The 19,538-nt window shown below is 51.4% G+C and overlaps 39 non-coding genes across 39 annotated transcripts; 31 read left to right on the top strand and 8 right to left on the bottom strand.

Annotated features, from left to right (window-relative positions):
• Nucleotides 1-281: 281 nt before the first annotated feature.
• Trnag-ucc (transfer RNA glycine (anticodon UCC)) lies at nt 282-353 on the bottom strand. Its single transcript has one exon. It is a non-coding gene; the product is annotated as a tRNA-Gly (tRNA).
• Nucleotides 354-676: 323 nt separating this feature from the next.
• Trnag-gcc (transfer RNA glycine (anticodon GCC)) lies at nt 677-747 on the top strand. The gene has a single exon. It is a non-coding gene; the product is annotated as a tRNA-Gly (tRNA).
• A 293-nt stretch (nt 748-1,040) lies between these two features.
• Trnam-cau (transfer RNA methionine (anticodon CAU)) lies at nt 1,041-1,113 on the top strand. Its single transcript has one exon. It is a non-coding gene; the product is annotated as a tRNA-Met (tRNA).
• Nucleotides 1,114-1,550: 437 nt separating this feature from the next.
• Nucleotides 1,551-1,622, top strand: Trnae-uuc (transfer RNA glutamic acid (anticodon UUC)). The gene has a single exon. It is a non-coding gene; the product is annotated as a tRNA-Glu (tRNA).
• Nucleotides 1,623-1,879: 257 nt separating this feature from the next.
• Nucleotides 1,880-1,953, top strand: Trnai-aau (transfer RNA isoleucine (anticodon AAU)). The gene has a single exon. It is a non-coding gene; the product is annotated as a tRNA-Ile (tRNA).
• A 742-nt stretch (nt 1,954-2,695) lies between these two features.
• Nucleotides 2,696-2,767, bottom strand: Trnag-ucc (transfer RNA glycine (anticodon UCC)). Its single transcript has one exon. It is a non-coding gene; the product is annotated as a tRNA-Gly (tRNA).
• Nucleotides 2,768-3,090: 323 nt separating this feature from the next.
• Trnag-gcc (transfer RNA glycine (anticodon GCC)) lies at nt 3,091-3,161 on the top strand. Its single transcript has one exon. It is a non-coding gene; the product is annotated as a tRNA-Gly (tRNA).
• Nucleotides 3,162-3,454: 293 nt separating this feature from the next.
• On the top strand, nt 3,455-3,527 carry Trnam-cau (transfer RNA methionine (anticodon CAU)). The gene has a single exon. It is a non-coding gene; the product is annotated as a tRNA-Met (tRNA).
• A 437-nt stretch (nt 3,528-3,964) lies between these two features.
• Nucleotides 3,965-4,036, top strand: Trnae-uuc (transfer RNA glutamic acid (anticodon UUC)). Its single transcript has one exon. It is a non-coding gene; the product is annotated as a tRNA-Glu (tRNA).
• A 257-nt stretch (nt 4,037-4,293) lies between these two features.
• Trnai-aau (transfer RNA isoleucine (anticodon AAU)) lies at nt 4,294-4,367 on the top strand. Its single transcript has one exon. It is a non-coding gene; the product is annotated as a tRNA-Ile (tRNA).
• A 743-nt stretch (nt 4,368-5,110) lies between these two features.
• Nucleotides 5,111-5,182, bottom strand: Trnag-ucc (transfer RNA glycine (anticodon UCC)). The gene has a single exon. It is a non-coding gene; the product is annotated as a tRNA-Gly (tRNA).
• Nucleotides 5,183-5,505: 323 nt separating this feature from the next.
• On the top strand, nt 5,506-5,576 carry Trnag-gcc (transfer RNA glycine (anticodon GCC)). Its single transcript has one exon. It is a non-coding gene; the product is annotated as a tRNA-Gly (tRNA).
• Nucleotides 5,577-5,869: 293 nt separating this feature from the next.
• Nucleotides 5,870-5,942, top strand: Trnam-cau (transfer RNA methionine (anticodon CAU)). The gene has a single exon. It is a non-coding gene; the product is annotated as a tRNA-Met (tRNA).
• A 437-nt stretch (nt 5,943-6,379) lies between these two features.
• Nucleotides 6,380-6,451, top strand: Trnae-uuc (transfer RNA glutamic acid (anticodon UUC)). Its single transcript has one exon. It is a non-coding gene; the product is annotated as a tRNA-Glu (tRNA).
• A 257-nt stretch (nt 6,452-6,708) lies between these two features.
• Nucleotides 6,709-6,782, top strand: Trnai-aau (transfer RNA isoleucine (anticodon AAU)). Its single transcript has one exon. It is a non-coding gene; the product is annotated as a tRNA-Ile (tRNA).
• Nucleotides 6,783-7,525: 743 nt separating this feature from the next.
• On the bottom strand, nt 7,526-7,597 carry Trnag-ucc (transfer RNA glycine (anticodon UCC)). The gene has a single exon. It is a non-coding gene; the product is annotated as a tRNA-Gly (tRNA).
• A 323-nt stretch (nt 7,598-7,920) lies between these two features.
• On the top strand, nt 7,921-7,991 carry Trnag-gcc (transfer RNA glycine (anticodon GCC)). The gene has a single exon. It is a non-coding gene; the product is annotated as a tRNA-Gly (tRNA).
• A 293-nt stretch (nt 7,992-8,284) lies between these two features.
• On the top strand, nt 8,285-8,357 carry Trnam-cau (transfer RNA methionine (anticodon CAU)). The gene has a single exon. It is a non-coding gene; the product is annotated as a tRNA-Met (tRNA).
• Nucleotides 8,358-8,794: 437 nt separating this feature from the next.
• Nucleotides 8,795-8,866, top strand: Trnae-uuc (transfer RNA glutamic acid (anticodon UUC)). Its single transcript has one exon. It is a non-coding gene; the product is annotated as a tRNA-Glu (tRNA).
• A 257-nt stretch (nt 8,867-9,123) lies between these two features.
• Nucleotides 9,124-9,197, top strand: Trnai-aau (transfer RNA isoleucine (anticodon AAU)). The gene has a single exon. It is a non-coding gene; the product is annotated as a tRNA-Ile (tRNA).
• Nucleotides 9,198-9,940: 743 nt separating this feature from the next.
• Trnag-ucc (transfer RNA glycine (anticodon UCC)) lies at nt 9,941-10,012 on the bottom strand. Its single transcript has one exon. It is a non-coding gene; the product is annotated as a tRNA-Gly (tRNA).
• A 323-nt stretch (nt 10,013-10,335) lies between these two features.
• On the top strand, nt 10,336-10,406 carry Trnag-gcc (transfer RNA glycine (anticodon GCC)). The gene has a single exon. It is a non-coding gene; the product is annotated as a tRNA-Gly (tRNA).
• Nucleotides 10,407-10,699: 293 nt separating this feature from the next.
• On the top strand, nt 10,700-10,772 carry Trnam-cau (transfer RNA methionine (anticodon CAU)). The gene has a single exon. It is a non-coding gene; the product is annotated as a tRNA-Met (tRNA).
• A 437-nt stretch (nt 10,773-11,209) lies between these two features.
• Nucleotides 11,210-11,281, top strand: Trnae-uuc (transfer RNA glutamic acid (anticodon UUC)). Its single transcript has one exon. It is a non-coding gene; the product is annotated as a tRNA-Glu (tRNA).
• Nucleotides 11,282-11,538: 257 nt separating this feature from the next.
• On the top strand, nt 11,539-11,612 carry Trnai-aau (transfer RNA isoleucine (anticodon AAU)). Its single transcript has one exon. It is a non-coding gene; the product is annotated as a tRNA-Ile (tRNA).
• A 743-nt stretch (nt 11,613-12,355) lies between these two features.
• Trnag-ucc (transfer RNA glycine (anticodon UCC)) lies at nt 12,356-12,427 on the bottom strand. The gene has a single exon. It is a non-coding gene; the product is annotated as a tRNA-Gly (tRNA).
• A 323-nt stretch (nt 12,428-12,750) lies between these two features.
• Trnag-gcc (transfer RNA glycine (anticodon GCC)) lies at nt 12,751-12,821 on the top strand. The gene has a single exon. It is a non-coding gene; the product is annotated as a tRNA-Gly (tRNA).
• Nucleotides 12,822-13,114: 293 nt separating this feature from the next.
• Nucleotides 13,115-13,187, top strand: Trnam-cau (transfer RNA methionine (anticodon CAU)). The gene has a single exon. It is a non-coding gene; the product is annotated as a tRNA-Met (tRNA).
• Nucleotides 13,188-13,624: 437 nt separating this feature from the next.
• On the top strand, nt 13,625-13,696 carry Trnae-uuc (transfer RNA glutamic acid (anticodon UUC)). The gene has a single exon. It is a non-coding gene; the product is annotated as a tRNA-Glu (tRNA).
• A 257-nt stretch (nt 13,697-13,953) lies between these two features.
• Trnai-aau (transfer RNA isoleucine (anticodon AAU)) lies at nt 13,954-14,027 on the top strand. Its single transcript has one exon. It is a non-coding gene; the product is annotated as a tRNA-Ile (tRNA).
• A 743-nt stretch (nt 14,028-14,770) lies between these two features.
• Nucleotides 14,771-14,842, bottom strand: Trnag-ucc (transfer RNA glycine (anticodon UCC)). Its single transcript has one exon. It is a non-coding gene; the product is annotated as a tRNA-Gly (tRNA).
• A 323-nt stretch (nt 14,843-15,165) lies between these two features.
• On the top strand, nt 15,166-15,236 carry Trnag-gcc (transfer RNA glycine (anticodon GCC)). The gene has a single exon. It is a non-coding gene; the product is annotated as a tRNA-Gly (tRNA).
• Nucleotides 15,237-15,529: 293 nt separating this feature from the next.
• On the top strand, nt 15,530-15,602 carry Trnam-cau (transfer RNA methionine (anticodon CAU)). Its single transcript has one exon. It is a non-coding gene; the product is annotated as a tRNA-Met (tRNA).
• Nucleotides 15,603-16,039: 437 nt separating this feature from the next.
• Nucleotides 16,040-16,111, top strand: Trnae-uuc (transfer RNA glutamic acid (anticodon UUC)). The gene has a single exon. It is a non-coding gene; the product is annotated as a tRNA-Glu (tRNA).
• A 257-nt stretch (nt 16,112-16,368) lies between these two features.
• On the top strand, nt 16,369-16,442 carry Trnai-aau (transfer RNA isoleucine (anticodon AAU)). The gene has a single exon. It is a non-coding gene; the product is annotated as a tRNA-Ile (tRNA).
• A 743-nt stretch (nt 16,443-17,185) lies between these two features.
• Nucleotides 17,186-17,257, bottom strand: Trnag-ucc (transfer RNA glycine (anticodon UCC)). Its single transcript has one exon. It is a non-coding gene; the product is annotated as a tRNA-Gly (tRNA).
• A 687-nt stretch (nt 17,258-17,944) lies between these two features.
• Trnam-cau (transfer RNA methionine (anticodon CAU)) lies at nt 17,945-18,017 on the top strand. Its single transcript has one exon. It is a non-coding gene; the product is annotated as a tRNA-Met (tRNA).
• Nucleotides 18,018-18,454: 437 nt separating this feature from the next.
• Trnae-uuc (transfer RNA glutamic acid (anticodon UUC)) lies at nt 18,455-18,526 on the top strand. Its single transcript has one exon. It is a non-coding gene; the product is annotated as a tRNA-Glu (tRNA).
• Nucleotides 18,527-18,783: 257 nt separating this feature from the next.
• Nucleotides 18,784-18,857, top strand: Trnai-aau (transfer RNA isoleucine (anticodon AAU)). Its single transcript has one exon. It is a non-coding gene; the product is annotated as a tRNA-Ile (tRNA).
• Nucleotides 18,858-19,538: the final 681 nt, after the last annotated feature.

The following is a 19,538-nucleotide window of genomic DNA, read 5'->3' as shown; positions in this document are numbered from 1 at the left end:
ACAATACATGATAACAGGCAGCAGGTATTTACTCGAGGCATAAGTAATGTTGTGCCCGCCTCGCCATACCTCTCTCAGTCGTTTCGCGTGCTTGTCCTTTTGATATAGGCCGATTGGAGAGCGTCAGCTCTCGCGTCAGCTGAGCAAAGTCGAGACAAGTCGAGACTCAAGGGGAATCGACGCACACGCTAGAGGGTGGCGTGCAGCGAGTAAGATGGGCAAAGAAACATTAATTTAAGGACGCGTGGCAAAAGTACTCATACGCAAAAGTAAAAGCCTGCAGCGGTGGCCGGGAATCGAACCCGGATCAACTGCTTGGAAAGCAACTATGCTGACCATTACACCACCACCGCACAGTTCCGTCGCGCGCCTCGCGAGCCGCGCTGTGTCTGCTTCCCGCCTGTCGGCGGCGCCTGAAGGTGGTCGTAGCTGTAGGCGCGTTACGGGGTAGGCGAGCTCATCCAGGCAGCGTCTCTAGGCACGTTTCGCGGCCTTTGGCAAGAGTCGTCGCGTGCGTGCGCCGCAAGAGTACTTAGACGATCATTTTTAAGCAGTGCAGTGCAGGATTCAGCGTCTGTAGCATTCTCTCGAGAGGATGCGACGGCGCTGGACGGCAGTCCCACTTTCCCCTCAGACGTCTGCCGCGGAAAGCACCAGGAAGCTGTGAACTAGCTGAGCATCGGTGGTTCAGTGGTAGAATGCTCGCCTGCCACGCGGGCGGCCCATGTTCGATTCCCGGCCGATGCATCGTTTTGTTTTTTCTCCGATAGTGGTGCTGCGTGTCTTTCGCACTCGAACTGCGTGAGCCATGAGAATGAACCGCGGGATTCCGTGTGGAAAGAAGCAATCATGCAGCGCGCACGACTGCTCGTTTGGACTCTTGCGTGCTATTGTACATACTGGCGTTGGCCTAACATCGCAAGTTGCCTGCCGCGCCGGGAATGCACGTGTAGCAACAGAAAAAATGAGCCAGGGAGTGCAGACTCTGTACCACTGGTATTCGGTACTTAGCAAGATTCCAGAAGGTGTGGCGTTCGCCAGCCTCGGTAGCGCAGTAGGCAGCGCGTAAGTCTCATAATCTTAAGGTCGTGAGTTCGATCCTCACCCGGGGCATTTAATTTACTGTCGTTCACAGCTAAGTCGACGGCTCTGGGGTTGCGAAGGAGCGAAACACTTAGTAGTTTGTTATCCACAAGGCTTCAACGACTCAGCGTGAAAATGTTTACTTCCTGTTATTACTAGTTGCAGTTCTTTTGTAAAATTTTCAAGAAAAAAAGTACTAGTAATAAAACTGAATTTCGTATGATATAACATGTAAAGTCACACAATGTATGACCTGCTATATAATGACAGGCAGCAGGTCTTTACTTGCGAAATAAGTAAATAAATATTACTACTTACAGCTTTGCTTTTCCTCCTACCCCTGTAACAACGAGGCCAAAAGAAATGGACTGAGACTTTTGCCATGCGCGAGAAGATGCTCGCAAACAGGGAAAGTGCGACACGGAAAGCGAGTGGAGGGGGTGTAAACCCGGAGAACGATGTGCACGTCCGGTGTGGTCTAGTGGCTAGGATACCTGGCTTTCACCCAGGAGGCCCGGGTTCGATTCCCGGTACCGGAATGGAATTTTTTCGGAACAAATCACGACAAGTTTTGACCGTGCGAAATGCTGTTTCACGTCCTCCTCGCATTATAGCTACTGGTTCGTAAACGTCAGCTGACAACAGTCGAGAGAAACGGGCACGCAACGAAATTACTACGAGCAGCGGCATAGAGGGAGAAGAGACGCTGGTCCACTGTTGGATTGCTGCCATAGAAATGTTACATGGCAATACGCAGAGCAATTCCCGCAAAGCAATGGGAGACTGTCTGTACCGAGGCCCGTTAGCTCAGTTGGTTAGAGCGTCGTGCTAATAGCGCGAAGGTCGTGGGTTCGATCCCCCCACGGGCCACTACGATTTTACTGTTTCAAAAAGGCAACGCCGATTTCCCCGTGGAAGTATGGTGACAAAGAAATCGTCACATTGTGTGGGAGCTGATAGGGGACCCGAACGCGACTTGTCGGGACGCGCTAAAACATTTCACTGGTCACAGCACGCTGAACACACAGTTTCTCGTCCGATCACCACAACTGCGCGACGTCGGGCGTTGTCAGTGCTTGGGCGGGTGACCGCCTGCGAACATAGGGCACTGTCGACAGTTTCAATTCGTATTTCTCTTTCCTCTTCGGTTTCGGAGCTGCAGCGCTATTCGGTCAAGGGCACTGGCGCCACGTTTTGCCTCTCGGTATGCCAAGTCGCGCCGTGCGGCCACAGTGAAATGAAGGAGCGTGTTGTAAAATTTTCAACAAAGAAAAAAAAAGAAATCTACTAGTAATAAAACTGAATTTGTCTGACAGAACATGTAAAATCAGACAATACATGATAACAGGCAGCAGGTATTTACTCGAGGCATAAGTAATGTTGTGCCCGCCTCGCCATACCTCTCTCAGTCGTTTCGCGTGCTTGTCCTTTTGATATAGGCCGATTGGAGAGCGTCAGCTCTCGCGTCAGCTGAGCAAAGTCGAGACAAGTCGAGACTCAAGGGGAATCGACGCACACGCTAGAGGGTGGCGTGCAGCGAGTAAGATGGGCAAAGAAACATTAATTTAAGGACGCGTGGCAAAAGTACTCATACGCAAAAGTAAAAGCCTGCAGCGGTGGCCGGGAATCGAACCCGGATCAACTGCTTGGAAAGCAACTATGCTGACCATTACACCACCACCGCACAGTTCCGTCGCGCGCCTCGCGAGCCGCGCTGTGTCTGCTTCCCGCCTGTCGGCGGCGCCTGAAGGTGGTCGTAGCTGTAGGCGCGTTACGGGGTAGGCGAGCTCATCCAGGCAGCGTCTCTAGGCACGTTTCGCGGCCTTTGGCAAGAGTCGTCGCGTGCGTGCGCCGCAAGAGTACTTAGACGATCATTTTTAAGCAGTGCAGTGCAGGATTCAGCGTCTGTAGCATTCTCTCGAGAGGATGCGACGGCGCTGGACGGCAGTCCCACTTTCCCCTCAGACGTCTGCCGCGGAAAGCACCAGGAAGCTGTGAACTAGCTGAGCATCGGTGGTTCAGTGGTAGAATGCTCGCCTGCCACGCGGGCGGCCCATGTTCGATTCCCGGCCGATGCATCGTTTTGTTTTTTCTCCGATAGTGGTGCTGCGTGTCTTTCGCACTCGAACTGCGTGAGCCATGAGAATGAACCGCGGGATTCCGTGTGGAAAGAAGCAATCATGCAGCGCGCACGACTGCTCGTTTGGACTCTTGCGTGCTATTGTACATACTGGCGTTGGCCTAACATCGCAAGTTGCCTGCCGCGCCGGGAATGCACGTGTAGCAACAGAAAAAATGAGCCAGGGAGTGCAGACTCTGTACCACTGGTATTCGGTACTTAGCAAGATTCCAGAAGGTGTGGCGTTCGCCAGCCTCGGTAGCGCAGTAGGCAGCGCGTAAGTCTCATAATCTTAAGGTCGTGAGTTCGATCCTCACCCGGGGCATTTAATTTACTGTCGTTCACAGCTAAGTCGACGGCTCTGGGGTTGCGAAGGAGCGAAACACTTAGTAGTTTGTTATCCACAAGGCTTCAACGACTCAGCGTGAAAATGTTTACTTCCTGTTATTACTAGTTGCAGTTCTTTTGTAAAATTTTCAAGAAAAAAAGTACTAGTAATAAAACTGAATTTCGTATGATATAACATGTAAAGTCACACAATGTATGACCTGCTATATAATGACAGGCAGCAGGTCTTTACTTGCGAAATAAGTAAATAAATATTACTACTTACAGCTTTGCTTTTCCTCCTACCCCTGTAACAACGAGGCCAAAAGAAATGGACTGAGACTTTTGCCATGCGCGAGAAGATGCTCGCAAACAGGGAAAGTGCGACACGGAAAGCGAGTGGAGGGGGTGTAAACCCGGAGAACGATGTGCACGTCCGGTGTGGTCTAGTGGCTAGGATACCTGGCTTTCACCCAGGAGGCCCGGGTTCGATTCCCGGTACCGGAATGGAATTTTTTCGGAACAAATCACGACAAGTTTTGACCGTGCGAAATGCTGTTTCACGTCCTCCTCGCATTATAGCTACTGGTTCGTAAACGTCAGCTGACAACAGTCGAGAGAAACGGGCACGCAACGAAATTACTACGAGCAGCGGCATAGAGGGAGAAGAGACGCTGGTCCACTGTTGGATTGCTGCCATAGAAATGTTACATGGCAATACGCAGAGCAATTCCCGCAAAGCAATGGGAGACTGTCTGTACCGAGGCCCGTTAGCTCAGTTGGTTAGAGCGTCGTGCTAATAGCGCGAAGGTCGTGGGTTCGATCCCCCCACGGGCCACTACGATTTTACTGTTTCAAAAAGGCAACGCCGATTTCCCCGTGGAAGTATGGTGACAAAGAAATCGTCACATTGTGTGGGAGCTGATAGGGGACCCGAACGCGACTTGTCGGGACGCGCTAAAACATTTCACTGGTCACAGCACGCTGAACACACAGTTTCTCGTCCGATCACCACAACTGCGCGACGTCGGGCGTTGTCAGTGCTTGGGCGGGTGACCGCCTGCGAACATAGGGCACTGTCGACAGTTTCAATTCGTATTTCTCTTTCCTCTTCGGTTTCGGAGCTGCAGCGCTATTCGGTCAAGGGCACTGGCGCCACGTTTTGCCTCTCGGTATGCCAAGTCGCGCCGTGCGGCCACAGTGAAATGAAGGAGCGTGTTGTAAAATTTTCAACAAAGAAAAAAAAAAGAAATCTACTAGTAATAAAACTGAATTTGTCTGACAGAACATGTAAAATCAGACAATACATGATAACAGGCAGCAGGTATTTACTCGAGGCATAAGTAATGTTGTGCCCGCCTCGCCATACCTCTCTCAGTCGTTTCGCGTGCTTGTCCTTTTGATATAGGCCGATTGGAGAGCGTCAGCTCTCGCGTCAGCTGAGCAAAGTCGAGACAAGTCGAGACTCAAGGGGAATCGACGCACACGCTAGAGGGTGGCGTGCAGCGAGTAAGATGGGCAAAGAAACATTAATTTAAGGACGCGTGGCAAAAGTACTCATACGCAAAAGTAAAAGCCTGCAGCGGTGGCCGGGAATCGAACCCGGATCAACTGCTTGGAAAGCAACTATGCTGACCATTACACCACCACCGCACAGTTCCGTCGCGCGCCTCGCGAGCCGCGCTGTGTCTGCTTCCCGCCTGTCGGCGGCGCCTGAAGGTGGTCGTAGCTGTAGGCGCGTTACGGGGTAGGCGAGCTCATCCAGGCAGCGTCTCTAGGCACGTTTCGCGGCCTTTGGCAAGAGTCGTCGCGTGCGTGCGCCGCAAGAGTACTTAGACGATCATTTTTAAGCAGTGCAGTGCAGGATTCAGCGTCTGTAGCATTCTCTCGAGAGGATGCGACGGCGCTGGACGGCAGTCCCACTTTCCCCTCAGACGTCTGCCGCGGAAAGCACCAGGAAGCTGTGAACTAGCTGAGCATCGGTGGTTCAGTGGTAGAATGCTCGCCTGCCACGCGGGCGGCCCATGTTCGATTCCCGGCCGATGCATCGTTTTGTTTTTTCTCCGATAGTGGTGCTGCGTGTCTTTCGCACTCGAACTGCGTGAGCCATGAGAATGAACCGCGGGATTCCGTGTGGAAAGAAGCAATCATGCAGCGCGCACGACTGCTCGTTTGGACTCTTGCGTGCTATTGTACATACTGGCGTTGGCCTAACATCGCAAGTTGCCTGCCGCGCCGGGAATGCACGTGTAGCAACAGAAAAAATGAGCCAGGGAGTGCAGACTCTGTACCACTGGTATTCGGTACTTAGCAAGATTCCAGAAGGTGTGGCGTTCGCCAGCCTCGGTAGCGCAGTAGGCAGCGCGTAAGTCTCATAATCTTAAGGTCGTGAGTTCGATCCTCACCCGGGGCATTTAATTTACTGTCGTTCACAGCTAAGTCGACGGCTCTGGGGTTGCGAAGGAGCGAAACACTTAGTAGTTTGTTATCCACAAGGCTTCAACGACTCAGCGTGAAAATGTTTACTTCCTGTTATTACTAGTTGCAGTTCTTTTGTAAAATTTTCAAGAAAAAAAGTACTAGTAATAAAACTGAATTTCGTATGATATAACATGTAAAGTCACACAATGTATGACCTGCTATATAATGACAGGCAGCAGGTCTTTACTTGCGAAATAAGTAAATAAATATTACTACTTACAGCTTTGCTTTTCCTCCTACCCCTGTAACAACGAGGCCAAAAGAAATGGACTGAGACTTTTGCCATGCGCGAGAAGATGCTCGCAAACAGGGAAAGTGCGACACGGAAAGCGAGTGGAGGGGGTGTAAACCCGGAGAACGATGTGCACGTCCGGTGTGGTCTAGTGGCTAGGATACCTGGCTTTCACCCAGGAGGCCCGGGTTCGATTCCCGGTACCGGAATGGAATTTTTTCGGAACAAATCACGACAAGTTTTGACCGTGCGAAATGCTGTTTCACGTCCTCCTCGCATTATAGCTACTGGTTCGTAAACGTCAGCTGACAACAGTCGAGAGAAACGGGCACGCAACGAAATTACTACGAGCAGCGGCATAGAGGGAGAAGAGACGCTGGTCCACTGTTGGATTGCTGCCATAGAAATGTTACATGGCAATACGCAGAGCAATTCCCGCAAAGCAATGGGAGACTGTCTGTACCGAGGCCCGTTAGCTCAGTTGGTTAGAGCGTCGTGCTAATAGCGCGAAGGTCGTGGGTTCGATCCCCCCACGGGCCACTACGATTTTACTGTTTCAAAAAGGCAACGCCGATTTCCCCGTGGAAGTATGGTGACAAAGAAATCGTCACATTGTGTGGGAGCTGATAGGGGACCCGAACGCGACTTGTCGGGACGCGCTAAAACATTTCACTGGTCACAGCACGCTGAACACACAGTTTCTCGTCCGATCACCACAACTGCGCGACGTCGGGCGTTGTCAGTGCTTGGGCGGGTGACCGCCTGCGAACATAGGGCACTGTCGACAGTTTCAATTCGTATTTCTCTTTCCTCTTCGGTTTCGGAGCTGCAGCGCTATTCGGTCAAGGGCACTGGCGCCACGTTTTGCCTCTCGGTATGCCAAGTCGCGCCGTGCGGCCACAGTGAAATGAAGGAGCGTGTTGTAAAATTTTCAACAAAGAAAAAAAAAAGAAATCTACTAGTAATAAAACTGAATTTGTCTGACAGAACATGTAAAATCAGACAATACATGATAACAGGCAGCAGGTATTTACTCGAGGCATAAGTAATGTTGTGCCCGCCTCGCCATACCTCTCTCAGTCGTTTCGCGTGCTTGTCCTTTTGATATAGGCCGATTGGAGAGCGTCAGCTCTCGCGTCAGCTGAGCAAAGTCGAGACAAGTCGAGACTCAAGGGGAATCGACGCACACGCTAGAGGGTGGCGTGCAGCGAGTAAGATGGGCAAAGAAACATTAATTTAAGGACGCGTGGCAAAAGTACTCATACGCAAAAGTAAAAGCCTGCAGCGGTGGCCGGGAATCGAACCCGGATCAACTGCTTGGAAAGCAACTATGCTGACCATTACACCACCACCGCACAGTTCCGTCGCGCGCCTCGCGAGCCGCGCTGTGTCTGCTTCCCGCCTGTCGGCGGCGCCTGAAGGTGGTCGTAGCTGTAGGCGCGTTACGGGGTAGGCGAGCTCATCCAGGCAGCGTCTCTAGGCACGTTTCGCGGCCTTTGGCAAGAGTCGTCGCGTGCGTGCGCCGCAAGAGTACTTAGACGATCATTTTTAAGCAGTGCAGTGCAGGATTCAGCGTCTGTAGCATTCTCTCGAGAGGATGCGACGGCGCTGGACGGCAGTCCCACTTTCCCCTCAGACGTCTGCCGCGGAAAGCACCAGGAAGCTGTGAACTAGCTGAGCATCGGTGGTTCAGTGGTAGAATGCTCGCCTGCCACGCGGGCGGCCCATGTTCGATTCCCGGCCGATGCATCGTTTTGTTTTTTCTCCGATAGTGGTGCTGCGTGTCTTTCGCACTCGAACTGCGTGAGCCATGAGAATGAACCGCGGGATTCCGTGTGGAAAGAAGCAATCATGCAGCGCGCACGACTGCTCGTTTGGACTCTTGCGTGCTATTGTACATACTGGCGTTGGCCTAACATCGCAAGTTGCCTGCCGCGCCGGGAATGCACGTGTAGCAACAGAAAAAATGAGCCAGGGAGTGCAGACTCTGTACCACTGGTATTCGGTACTTAGCAAGATTCCAGAAGGTGTGGCGTTCGCCAGCCTCGGTAGCGCAGTAGGCAGCGCGTAAGTCTCATAATCTTAAGGTCGTGAGTTCGATCCTCACCCGGGGCATTTAATTTACTGTCGTTCACAGCTAAGTCGACGGCTCTGGGGTTGCGAAGGAGCGAAACACTTAGTAGTTTGTTATCCACAAGGCTTCAACGACTCAGCGTGAAAATGTTTACTTCCTGTTATTACTAGTTGCAGTTCTTTTGTAAAATTTTCAAGAAAAAAAGTACTAGTAATAAAACTGAATTTCGTATGATATAACATGTAAAGTCACACAATGTATGACCTGCTATATAATGACAGGCAGCAGGTCTTTACTTGCGAAATAAGTAAATAAATATTACTACTTACAGCTTTGCTTTTCCTCCTACCCCTGTAACAACGAGGCCAAAAGAAATGGACTGAGACTTTTGCCATGCGCGAGAAGATGCTCGCAAACAGGGAAAGTGCGACACGGAAAGCGAGTGGAGGGGGTGTAAACCCGGAGAACGATGTGCACGTCCGGTGTGGTCTAGTGGCTAGGATACCTGGCTTTCACCCAGGAGGCCCGGGTTCGATTCCCGGTACCGGAATGGAATTTTTTCGGAACAAATCACGACAAGTTTTGACCGTGCGAAATGCTGTTTCACGTCCTCCTCGCATTATAGCTACTGGTTCGTAAACGTCAGCTGACAACAGTCGAGAGAAACGGGCACGCAACGAAATTACTACGAGCAGCGGCATAGAGGGAGAAGAGACGCTGGTCCACTGTTGGATTGCTGCCATAGAAATGTTACATGGCAATACGCAGAGCAATTCCCGCAAAGCAATGGGAGACTGTCTGTACCGAGGCCCGTTAGCTCAGTTGGTTAGAGCGTCGTGCTAATAGCGCGAAGGTCGTGGGTTCGATCCCCCCACGGGCCACTACGATTTTACTGTTTCAAAAAGGCAACGCCGATTTCCCCGTGGAAGTATGGTGACAAAGAAATCGTCACATTGTGTGGGAGCTGATAGGGGACCCGAACGCGACTTGTCGGGACGCGCTAAAACATTTCACTGGTCACAGCACGCTGAACACACAGTTTCTCGTCCGATCACCACAACTGCGCGACGTCGGGCGTTGTCAGTGCTTGGGCGGGTGACCGCCTGCGAACATAGGGCACTGTCGACAGTTTCAATTCGTATTTCTCTTTCCTCTTCGGTTTCGGAGCTGCAGCGCTATTCGGTCAAGGGCACTGGCGCCACGTTTTGCCTCTCGGTATGCCAAGTCGCGCCGTGCGGCCACAGTGAAATGAAGGAGCGTGTTGTAAAATTTTCAACAAAGAAAAAAAAAAGAAATCTACTAGTAATAAAACTGAATTTGTCTGACAGAACATGTAAAATCAGACAATACATGATAACAGGCAGCAGGTATTTACTCGAGGCATAAGTAATGTTGTGCCCGCCTCGCCATACCTCTCTCAGTCGTTTCGCGTGCTTGTCCTTTTGATATAGGCCGATTGGAGAGCGTCAGCTCTCGCGTCAGCTGAGCAAAGTCGAGACAAGTCGAGACTCAAGGGGAATCGACGCACACGCTAGAGGGTGGCGTGCAGCGAGTAAGATGGGCAAAGAAACATTAATTTAAGGACGCGTGGCAAAAGTACTCATACGCAAAAGTAAAAGCCTGCAGCGGTGGCCGGGAATCGAACCCGGATCAACTGCTTGGAAAGCAACTATGCTGACCATTACACCACCACCGCACAGTTCCGTCGCGCGCCTCGCGAGCCGCGCTGTGTCTGCTTCCCGCCTGTCGGCGGCGCCTGAAGGTGGTCGTAGCTGTAGGCGCGTTACGGGGTAGGCGAGCTCATCCAGGCAGCGTCTCTAGGCACGTTTCGCGGCCTTTGGCAAGAGTCGTCGCGTGCGTGCGCCGCAAGAGTACTTAGACGATCATTTTTAAGCAGTGCAGTGCAGGATTCAGCGTCTGTAGCATTCTCTCGAGAGGATGCGACGGCGCTGGACGGCAGTCCCACTTTCCCCTCAGACGTCTGCCGCGGAAAGCACCAGGAAGCTGTGAACTAGCTGAGCATCGGTGGTTCAGTGGTAGAATGCTCGCCTGCCACGCGGGCGGCCCATGTTCGATTCCCGGCCGATGCATCGTTTTGTTTTTTCTCCGATAGTGGTGCTGCGTGTCTTTCGCACTCGAACTGCGTGAGCCATGAGAATGAACCGCGGGATTCCGTGTGGAAAGAAGCAATCATGCAGCGCGCACGACTGCTCGTTTGGACTCTTGCGTGCTATTGTACATACTGGCGTTGGCCTAACATCGCAAGTTGCCTGCCGCGCCGGGAATGCACGTGTAGCAACAGAAAAAATGAGCCAGGGAGTGCAGACTCTGTACCACTGGTATTCGGTACTTAGCAAGATTCCAGAAGGTGTGGCGTTCGCCAGCCTCGGTAGCGCAGTAGGCAGCGCGTAAGTCTCATAATCTTAAGGTCGTGAGTTCGATCCTCACCCGGGGCATTTAATTTACTGTCGTTCACAGCTAAGTCGACGGCTCTGGGGTTGCGAAGGAGCGAAACACTTAGTAGTTTGTTATCCACAAGGCTTCAACGACTCAGCGTGAAAATGTTTACTTCCTGTTATTACTAGTTGCAGTTCTTTTGTAAAATTTTCAAGAAAAAAAGTACTAGTAATAAAACTGAATTTCGTATGATATAACATGTAAAGTCACACAATGTATGACCTGCTATATAATGACAGGCAGCAGGTCTTTACTTGCGAAATAAGTAAATAAATATTACTACTTACAGCTTTGCTTTTCCTCCTACCCCTGTAACAACGAGGCCAAAAGAAATGGACTGAGACTTTTGCCATGCGCGAGAAGATGCTCGCAAACAGGGAAAGTGCGACACGGAAAGCGAGTGGAGGGGGTGTAAACCCGGAGAACGATGTGCACGTCCGGTGTGGTCTAGTGGCTAGGATACCTGGCTTTCACCCAGGAGGCCCGGGTTCGATTCCCGGTACCGGAATGGAATTTTTTCGGAACAAATCACGACAAGTTTTGACCGTGCGAAATGCTGTTTCACGTCCTCCTCGCATTATAGCTACTGGTTCGTAAACGTCAGCTGACAACAGTCGAGAGAAACGGGCACGCAACGAAATTACTACGAGCAGCGGCATAGAGGGAGAAGAGACGCTGGTCCACTGTTGGATTGCTGCCATAGAAATGTTACATGGCAATACGCAGAGCAATTCCCGCAAAGCAATGGGAGACTGTCTGTACCGAGGCCCGTTAGCTCAGTTGGTTAGAGCGTCGTGCTAATAGCGCGAAGGTCGTGGGTTCGATCCCCCCACGGGCCACTACGATTTTACTGTTTCAAAAAGGCAACGCCGATTTCCCCGTGGAAGTATGGTGACAAAGAAATCGTCACATTGTGTGGGAGCTGATAGGGGACCCGAACGCGACTTGTCGGGACGCGCTAAAACATTTCACTGGTCACAGCACGCTGAACACACAGTTTCTCGTCCGATCACCACAACTGCGCGACGTCGGGCGTTGTCAGTGCTTGGGCGGGTGACCGCCTGCGAACATAGGGCACTGTCGACAGTTTCAATTCGTATTTCTCTTTCCTCTTCGGTTTCGGAGCTGCAGCGCTATTCGGTCAAGGGCACTGGCGCCACGTTTTGCCTCTCGGTATGCCAAGTCGCGCCGTGCGGCCACAGTGAAATGAAGGAGCGTGTTGTAAAATTTTCAACAAAGAAAAAAAAAAGAAATCTACTAGTAATAAAACTGAATTTGTCTGACAGAACATGTAAAATCAGACAATACATGATAACAGGCAGCAGGTATTTACTCGAGGCATAAGTAATGTTGTGCCCGCCTCGCCATACCTCTCTCAGTCGTTTCGCGTGCTTGTCCTTTTGATATAGGCCGATTGGAGAGCGTCAGCTCTCGCGTCAGCTGAGCAAAGTCGAGACAAGTCGAGACTCAAGGGGAATCGACGCACACGCTAGAGGGTGGCGTGCAGCGAGTAAGATGGGCAAAGAAACATTAATTTAAGGACGCGTGGCAAAAGTACTCATACGCAAAAGTAAAAGCCTGCAGCGGTGGCCGGGAATCGAACCCGGATCAACTGCTTGGAAAGCAACTATGCTGACCATTACACCACCACCGCACAGTTCCGTCGCGCGCCTCGCGAGCCGCGCTGTGTCTGCTTCCCGCCTGTCGGCGGCGCCTGAAGGTGGTCGTAGCTGTAGGCGCGTTACGGGGTAGGCGAGCTCATCCAGGCAGCGTCTCTAGGCACGTTTCGCGGCCTTTGGCAAGAGTCGTCGCGTGCGTGCGCCGCAAGAGTACTTAGACGATCATTTTTAAGCAGTGCAGTGCAGGATTCAGCGTCTGTAGCATTCTCTCGAGAGGATGCGACGGCGCTGGACGGCAGTCCCACTTTCCCCTCAGACGTCTGCCGCGGAAAGCACCAGGAAGCTGTGAACTAGCTGAGCATCGGTGGTTCAGTGGTAGAATGCTCGCCTGCCACGCGGGCGGCCCATGTTCGATTCCCGGCCGATGCATCGTTTTGTTTTTTCTCCGATAGTGGTGCTGCGTGTCTTTCGCACTCGAACTGCGTGAGCCATGAGAATGAACCGCGGGATTCCGTGTGGAAAGAAGCAATCATGCAGCGCGCACGACTGCTCGTTTGGACTCTTGCGTGCTATTGTACATACTGGCGTTGGCCTAACATCGCAAGTTGCCTGCCGCGCCGGGAATGCACGTGTAGCAACAGAAAAAATGAGCCAGGGAGTGCAGACTCTGTACCACTGGTATTCGGTACTTAGCAAGATTCCAGAAGGTGTGGCGTTCGCCAGCCTCGGTAGCGCAGTAGGCAGCGCGTAAGTCTCATAATCTTAAGGTCGTGAGTTCGATCCTCACCCGGGGCATTTAATTTACTGTCGTTCACAGCTAAGTCGACGGCTCTGGGGTTGCGAAGGAGCGAAACACTTAGTAGTTTGTTATCCACAAGGCTTCAACGACTCAGCGTGAAAATGTTTACTTCCTGTTATTACTAGTTGCAGTTCTTTTGTAAAATTTTCAAGAAAAAAAGTACTAGTAATAAAACTGAATTTCGTATGATATAACATGTAAAGTCACACAATGTATGACCTGCTATATAATGACAGGCAGCAGGTCTTTACTTGCGAAATAAGTAAATAAATATTACTACTTACAGCTTTGCTTTTCCTCCTACCCCTGTAACAACGAGGCCAAAAGAAATGGACTGAGACTTTTGCCATGCGCGAGAAGATGCTCGCAAACAGGGAAAGTGCGACACGGAAAGCGAGTGGAGGGGGTGTAAACCCGGAGAACGATGTGCACGTCCGGTGTGGTCTAGTGGCTAGGATACCTGGCTTTCACCCAGGAGGCCCGGGTTCGATTCCCGGTACCGGAATGGAATTTTTTCGGAACAAATCACGACAAGTTTTGACCGTGCGAAATGCTGTTTCACGTCCTCCTCGCATTATAGCTACTGGTTCGTAAACGTCAGCTGACAACAGTCGAGAGAAACGGGCACGCAACGAAATTACTACGAGCAGCGGCATAGAGGGAGAAGAGACGCTGGTCCACTGTTGGATTGCTGCCATAGAAATGTTACATGGCAATACGCAGAGCAATTCCCGCAAAGCAATGGGAGACTGTCTGTACCGAGGCCCGTTAGCTCAGTTGGTTAGAGCGTCGTGCTAATAGCGCGAAGGTCGTGGGTTCGATCCCCCCACGGGCCACTACGATTTTACTGTTTCAAAAAGGCAACGCCGATTTCCCCGTGGAAGTATGGTGACAAAGAAATCGTCACATTGTGTGGGAGCTGATAGGGGACCCGAACGCGACTTGTCGGGACGCGCTAAAACATTTCACTGGTCACAGCACGCTGAACACACAGTTTCTCGTCCGATCACCACAACTGCGCGACGTCGGGCGTTGTCAGTGCTTGGGCGGGTGACCGCCTGCGAACATAGGGCACTGTCGACAGTTTCAATTCGTATTTCTCTTTCCTCTTCGGTTTCGGAGCTGCAGCGCTATTCGGTCAAGGGCACTGGCGCCACGTTTTGCCTCTCGGTATGCCAAGTCGCGCCGTGCGGCCACAGTGAAATGAAGGAGCGTGTTGTAAAATTTTCAACAAAGAAAAAAAAAAGAAATCTACTAGTAATAAAACTGAATTTGTCTGACAGAACATGTAAAATCAGACAATACATGATAACAGGCAGCAGGTATTTACTCGAGGCATAAGTAATGTTGTGCCCGCCTCGCCATACCTCTCTCAGTCGTTTCGCGTGCTTGTCCTTTTGATATAGGCCGATTGGAGAGCGTCAGCTCTCGCGTCAGCTGAGCAAAGTCGAGACAAGTCGAGACTCAAGGGGAATCGACGCACACGCTAGAGGGTGGCGTGCAGCGAGTAAGATGGGCAAAGAAACATTAATTTAAGGACGCGTGGCAAAAGTACTCATACGCAAAAGTAAAAGCCTGCAGCGGTGGCCGGGAATCGAACCCGGATCAACTGCTTGGAAAGCAACTATGCTGACCATTACACCACCACCGCACAGTTCCGTCGCGCGCCTCGCGAGCCGCGCTGTGTCTGCTTCCCGCCTGTCGGCGGCGCCTGAAGGTGGTCGTAGCTGTAGGCGCGTTACGGGGTAGGCGAGCTCATCCAGGCAGCGTCTCTAGGCACGTTTCGCGGCCTTTGGCAAGAGTCGTCGCGTGCGTGCGCCGCAAGAGTACTTAGACGATCATTTTTAAGCAGTGCAGTGCAGGATTCAGCGTCTGTAGCATTCTCTCGAGAGGATGCGACGGCGCTGGACGGCAGTCCCACTTTCCCCTCAGACGTCTGCCGCGGAAAGCACCAGGAAGCTGTGAACTAGCTGAGCATCGGTGGTTCAGTGGTAGAATGCTCGCCTGCCACGCGGGCGGCCCATGTTCGATTCCCGGCCGATGCATCGTTTTGTTGTTTCTCCGATAGTGGTGCTGCGTGTCTTTCGCACTCGAACTGCGTGAGCCATGAGAATGAACCGCGGGATTCCGTGTGGAAAGAAGCAATCATGCAGCGCGCACGACTGCTCGTTTGGACTCTTGCGTGCTATTGTACATACTGGCGTTGGCCTAACATCGCAAGTTGCCTGCCGCGCCGGGAATGCACGTGTAGCAACAGAAAAAATGAGCCAGGGAGTGCAGACTCTGTACCACTGGTATTCGGTACTTAGCAAGATTCCAGAAGGTGTGGCGTTCGCCAGCCTCGGTAGCGCAGTAGGCAGCGCGTAAGTCTCATAATCTTAAGGTCGTGAGTTCGATCCTCACCCGGGGCATTTAATTTACTGTCGTTCACAGCTAAGTCGACGGCTCTGGGGTTGCGAAGGAGCGAAACACTTAGTAGTTTGTTATCCACAAGGCTTCAACGACTCAGCGTGAAAATGTTTACTTCCTGTTATTACTAGTTGCAGTTCTTTTGTAAAATTTTCAAGAAAAAAAGTACTAGTAATAAAACTGAATTTCGTATGATATAACATGTAAAGTCACACAATGTATGACCTGCTATATAATGACAGGCAGCAGGTCTTTACTTGCGAAATAAGTAAATAAATATTACTACTTACAGCTTTGCTTTTCCTCCTACCCCTGTAACAACGAGGCCAAAAGAAATGGACTGAGACTTTTGCCATGCGCGAGAAGATGCTCGCAAACAGGGAAAGTGCGACACGGAAAGCGAGTGGAGGGGGTGTAAACCCGGAGAACGATGTGCACGTCCGGTGTGGTCTAGTGGCTAGGATACCTGGCTTTCACCCAGGAGGCCCGGGTTCGATTCCCGGTACCGGAATGGAATTTTTTCGGAACAAATCACGACAAGTTTTGACCGTGCGAAATGCTGTTTCACGTCCTCCTCGCATTATAGCTACTGGTTCGTAAACGTCAGCTGACAACAGTCGAGAGAAACGGGCACGCAACGAAATTACTACGAGCAGCGGCATAGAGGGAGAAGAGACGCTGGTCCACTGTTGGATTGCTGCCATAGAAATGTTACATGGCAATACGCAGAGCAATTCCCGCAAAGCAATGGGAGACTGTCTGTACCGAGGCCCGTTAGCTCAGTTGGTTAGAGCGTCGTGCTAATAGCGCGAAGGTCGTGGGTTCGATCCCCCCACGGGCCACTACGATTTTACTGTTTCAAAAAGGCAACGCCGATTTCCCCGTGGAAGTATGGTGACAAAGAAATCGTCACATTGTGTGGGAGCTGATAGGGGACCCGAACGCGACTTGTCGGGACGCGCTAAAACATTTCACTGGTCACAGCACGCTGAACACACAGTTTCTCGTCCGATCACCACAACTGCGCGACGTCGGGCGTTGTCAGTGCTTGGGCGGGTGACCGCCTGCGAACATAGGGCACTGTCGACAGTTTCAATTCGTATTTCTCTTTCCTCTTCGGTTTCGGAGCTGCAGCGCTATTCGGTCAAGGGCACTGGCGCCACGTTTTGCCTCTCGGTATGCCAAGTCGCGCCGTGCGGCCACAGTGAAATGAAGGAGCGTGTTGTAAAATTTTCAACAAAGAAAAAAAAAAGAAATCTACTAGTAATAAAACTGAATTTGTCTGACAGAACATGTAAAATCAGACAATACATGATAACAGGCAGCAGGTATTTACTCGAGGCATAAGTAATGTTGTGCCCGCCTCGCCATACCTCTCTCAGTCGTTTCGCGTGCTTGTCCTTTTGATATAGGCCGATTGGAGAGCGTCAGCTCTCGCGTCAGCTGAGCAAAGTCGAGACAAGTCGAGACTCAAGGGGAATCGACGCACACGCTAGAGGGTGGCGTGCAGCGAGTAAGATGGGCAAAGAAACATTAATTTAAGGACGCGTGGCAAAAGTACTCATACGCAAAAGTAAAAGCCTGCAGCGGTGGCCGGGAATCGAACCCGGATCAACTGCTTGGAAAGCAACTATGCTGACCATTACACCACCACCGCACAGTTCCGTCGCGCGCCTCGCGAGCCGCGCTGTGTCTGCTTCCCGCCTGTCGGCGGCGCCTGAAGGTGGTCGTAGCTGTAGGCGCGTTACGGGGTAGGCGAGCTCATCCAGGCAGCGTCTCTAGGCACGTTTCGCGGCCTTTGGCAAGAGTCGTCGCGTGCGTGCGCCGCAAGAGTACTTAGACGATCATTTTTAAGCAGTGCAGTGCAGGATTCAGCGTCTGTAGCATTCTCTCGAGAGGATGCGACGGCGCTGGACGGCAGTCCCACTTTCCCCTCAGACGTCTGCCGCGGAAAGCACCAGGAAGCTGTGAACTAGCTGAGCATCGGTGGTTCAGTGGTAGAATGCTCGCCTGCCACGCGGGCGGCCCATGTTCGATTCCCAGCCGATGCATCGTTTTGTTTTTTCTCCGATAGTGGTGCTGCGTGTCTTTCGCACTCGAACTGCGTGAGCCATGAGAATGAACCGCGGGATTCCGTGTGGAAAGAAGCAATCATGCAGCGCGCACGACTGCTCGTTTGGACTCTTGCGTGCTATTGTACATACTGGCGTTGGCCTAACATCGCAAGTTGCCTGCCGCGCCGGGAATGCACGTGTAGCAACAGAAAAAATGAGCCAGGGAGTGCAGACTCTGTACCACTGGTATTCGGTACTTAGCAAGATTCCAGAAGGTGTGGCGTTCGCCAGCCTCGGTAGCGCAGTAGGCAGCGCGTAAGTCTCATAATCTTAAGGTCGTGAGTTCGATCCTCACCCGGGGCATTTAATTTACTGTCGTTCACAGCTAAGTCGACGGCTCTGGGGTTGCGAAGGAGCGAAACACTTAGTAGTTTGTTATCCACAAGGCTTCAACGACTCAGCGTGAAAATGTTTACTTCCTGTTATTACTAGTTGCAGTTCTTTTGTAAAATTTTCAAGAAAAAAAGTACTAGTAATAAAACTGAATTTCGTATGATATAACATGTAAAGTCACACAATGTATGACCTGCTATATAATGACAGGCAGCAGGTCTTTACTTGCGAAATAAGTAAATAAATATTACTACTTACAGCTTTGCTTTTCCTCCTACCCCTGTAACAACGAGGCCAAAAGAAATGGACTGAGACTTTTGCCATGCGCGAGAAGATGCTCGCAAACAGGGAAAGTGCGACACGGAAAGCGAGTGGAGGGGGTGTAAACCCGGAGAACGATGTGCACGTCCGGTGTGGTCTAGTGGCTAGGATACCTGGCTTTCACCCAGGAGGCCCGGGTTCGATTCCCGGTACCGGAATGGAATTTTTTCGGAACAAATCACGACAAGTTTTGACCGTGCGAAATGCTGTTTCACGTCCTCCTCGCATTATAGCTACTGGTTCGTAAACGTCAGCTGACAACAGTCGAGAGAAACGGGCACGCAACGAAATTACTACGAGCAGCGGCATAGAGGGAGAAGAGACGCTGGTCCACTGTTGGATTGCTGCCATAGAAATGTTACATGGCAATACGCAGAGCAATTCCCGCAAAGCAATGGGAGACTGTCTGTACCGAGGCCCGTTAGCTCAGTTGGTTAGAGCGTCGTGCTAATAGCGCGAAGGTCGTGGGTTCGATCCCCCCACGGGCCACTACGATTTTACTGTTTCAAAAAGGCAACGCCGATTTCCCCGTGGAAGTATGGTGACAAAGAAATCGTCACATTGTGTGGGAGCTGATAGGGGACCCGAACGCGACTTGTCGGGACGCGCTAAAACATTTCACTGGTCACAGCACGCTGAACACACAGTTTCTCGTCCGATCACCACAACTGCGCGACGTCGGGCGTTGTCAGTGCTTGGGCGGGTGACCGCCTGCGAACATAGGGCACTGTCGACAGTTTCAATTCGTATTTCTCTTTCCTCTTCGGTTTCGGAGCTGCAGCGCTATTCGGTCAAGGGCACTGGCGCCACGTTTTGCCTCTCGGTATGCCAAGTCGCGCCGTGCGGCCACAGTGAAATGAAGGAGCGTGTTGTAAAATTTTCAACAAAGAAAAAAAAAAGAAATCTACTAGTAATAAAACTGAATTTGTCTGACAGAACATGTAAAATCAGACAATACATGATAACAGGCAGCAGGTATTTACTCGAGGCATAAGTAATGTTGTGCCCGCCTCGCCATACCTCTCTCAGTCGTTTCGCGTGCTTGTCCTTTTGATATAGGCCGATTGGAGAGCGTCAGCTCTCGCGTCAGCTGAGCAAAGTCGAGACAAGTCGAGACTCAAGGGGAATCGACGCACACGCTAGAGGGTGGCGTGCAGCGAGTAAGATGGG

The sequence above is a fragment of the Schistocerca cancellata genome, chromosome 2, assembly GCF_023864275.1.
Source record: "Schistocerca cancellata isolate TAMUIC-IGC-003103 chromosome 2, iqSchCanc2.1, whole genome shotgun sequence".
Classification (NCBI taxonomy): Eukaryota; Metazoa; Arthropoda; class Insecta; order Orthoptera; family Acrididae; genus Schistocerca; species Schistocerca cancellata.
The sequence above is the reverse complement of the archived record's forward strand: the minus strand, read 5'-3'. Positions and strand labels throughout refer to the sequence as shown.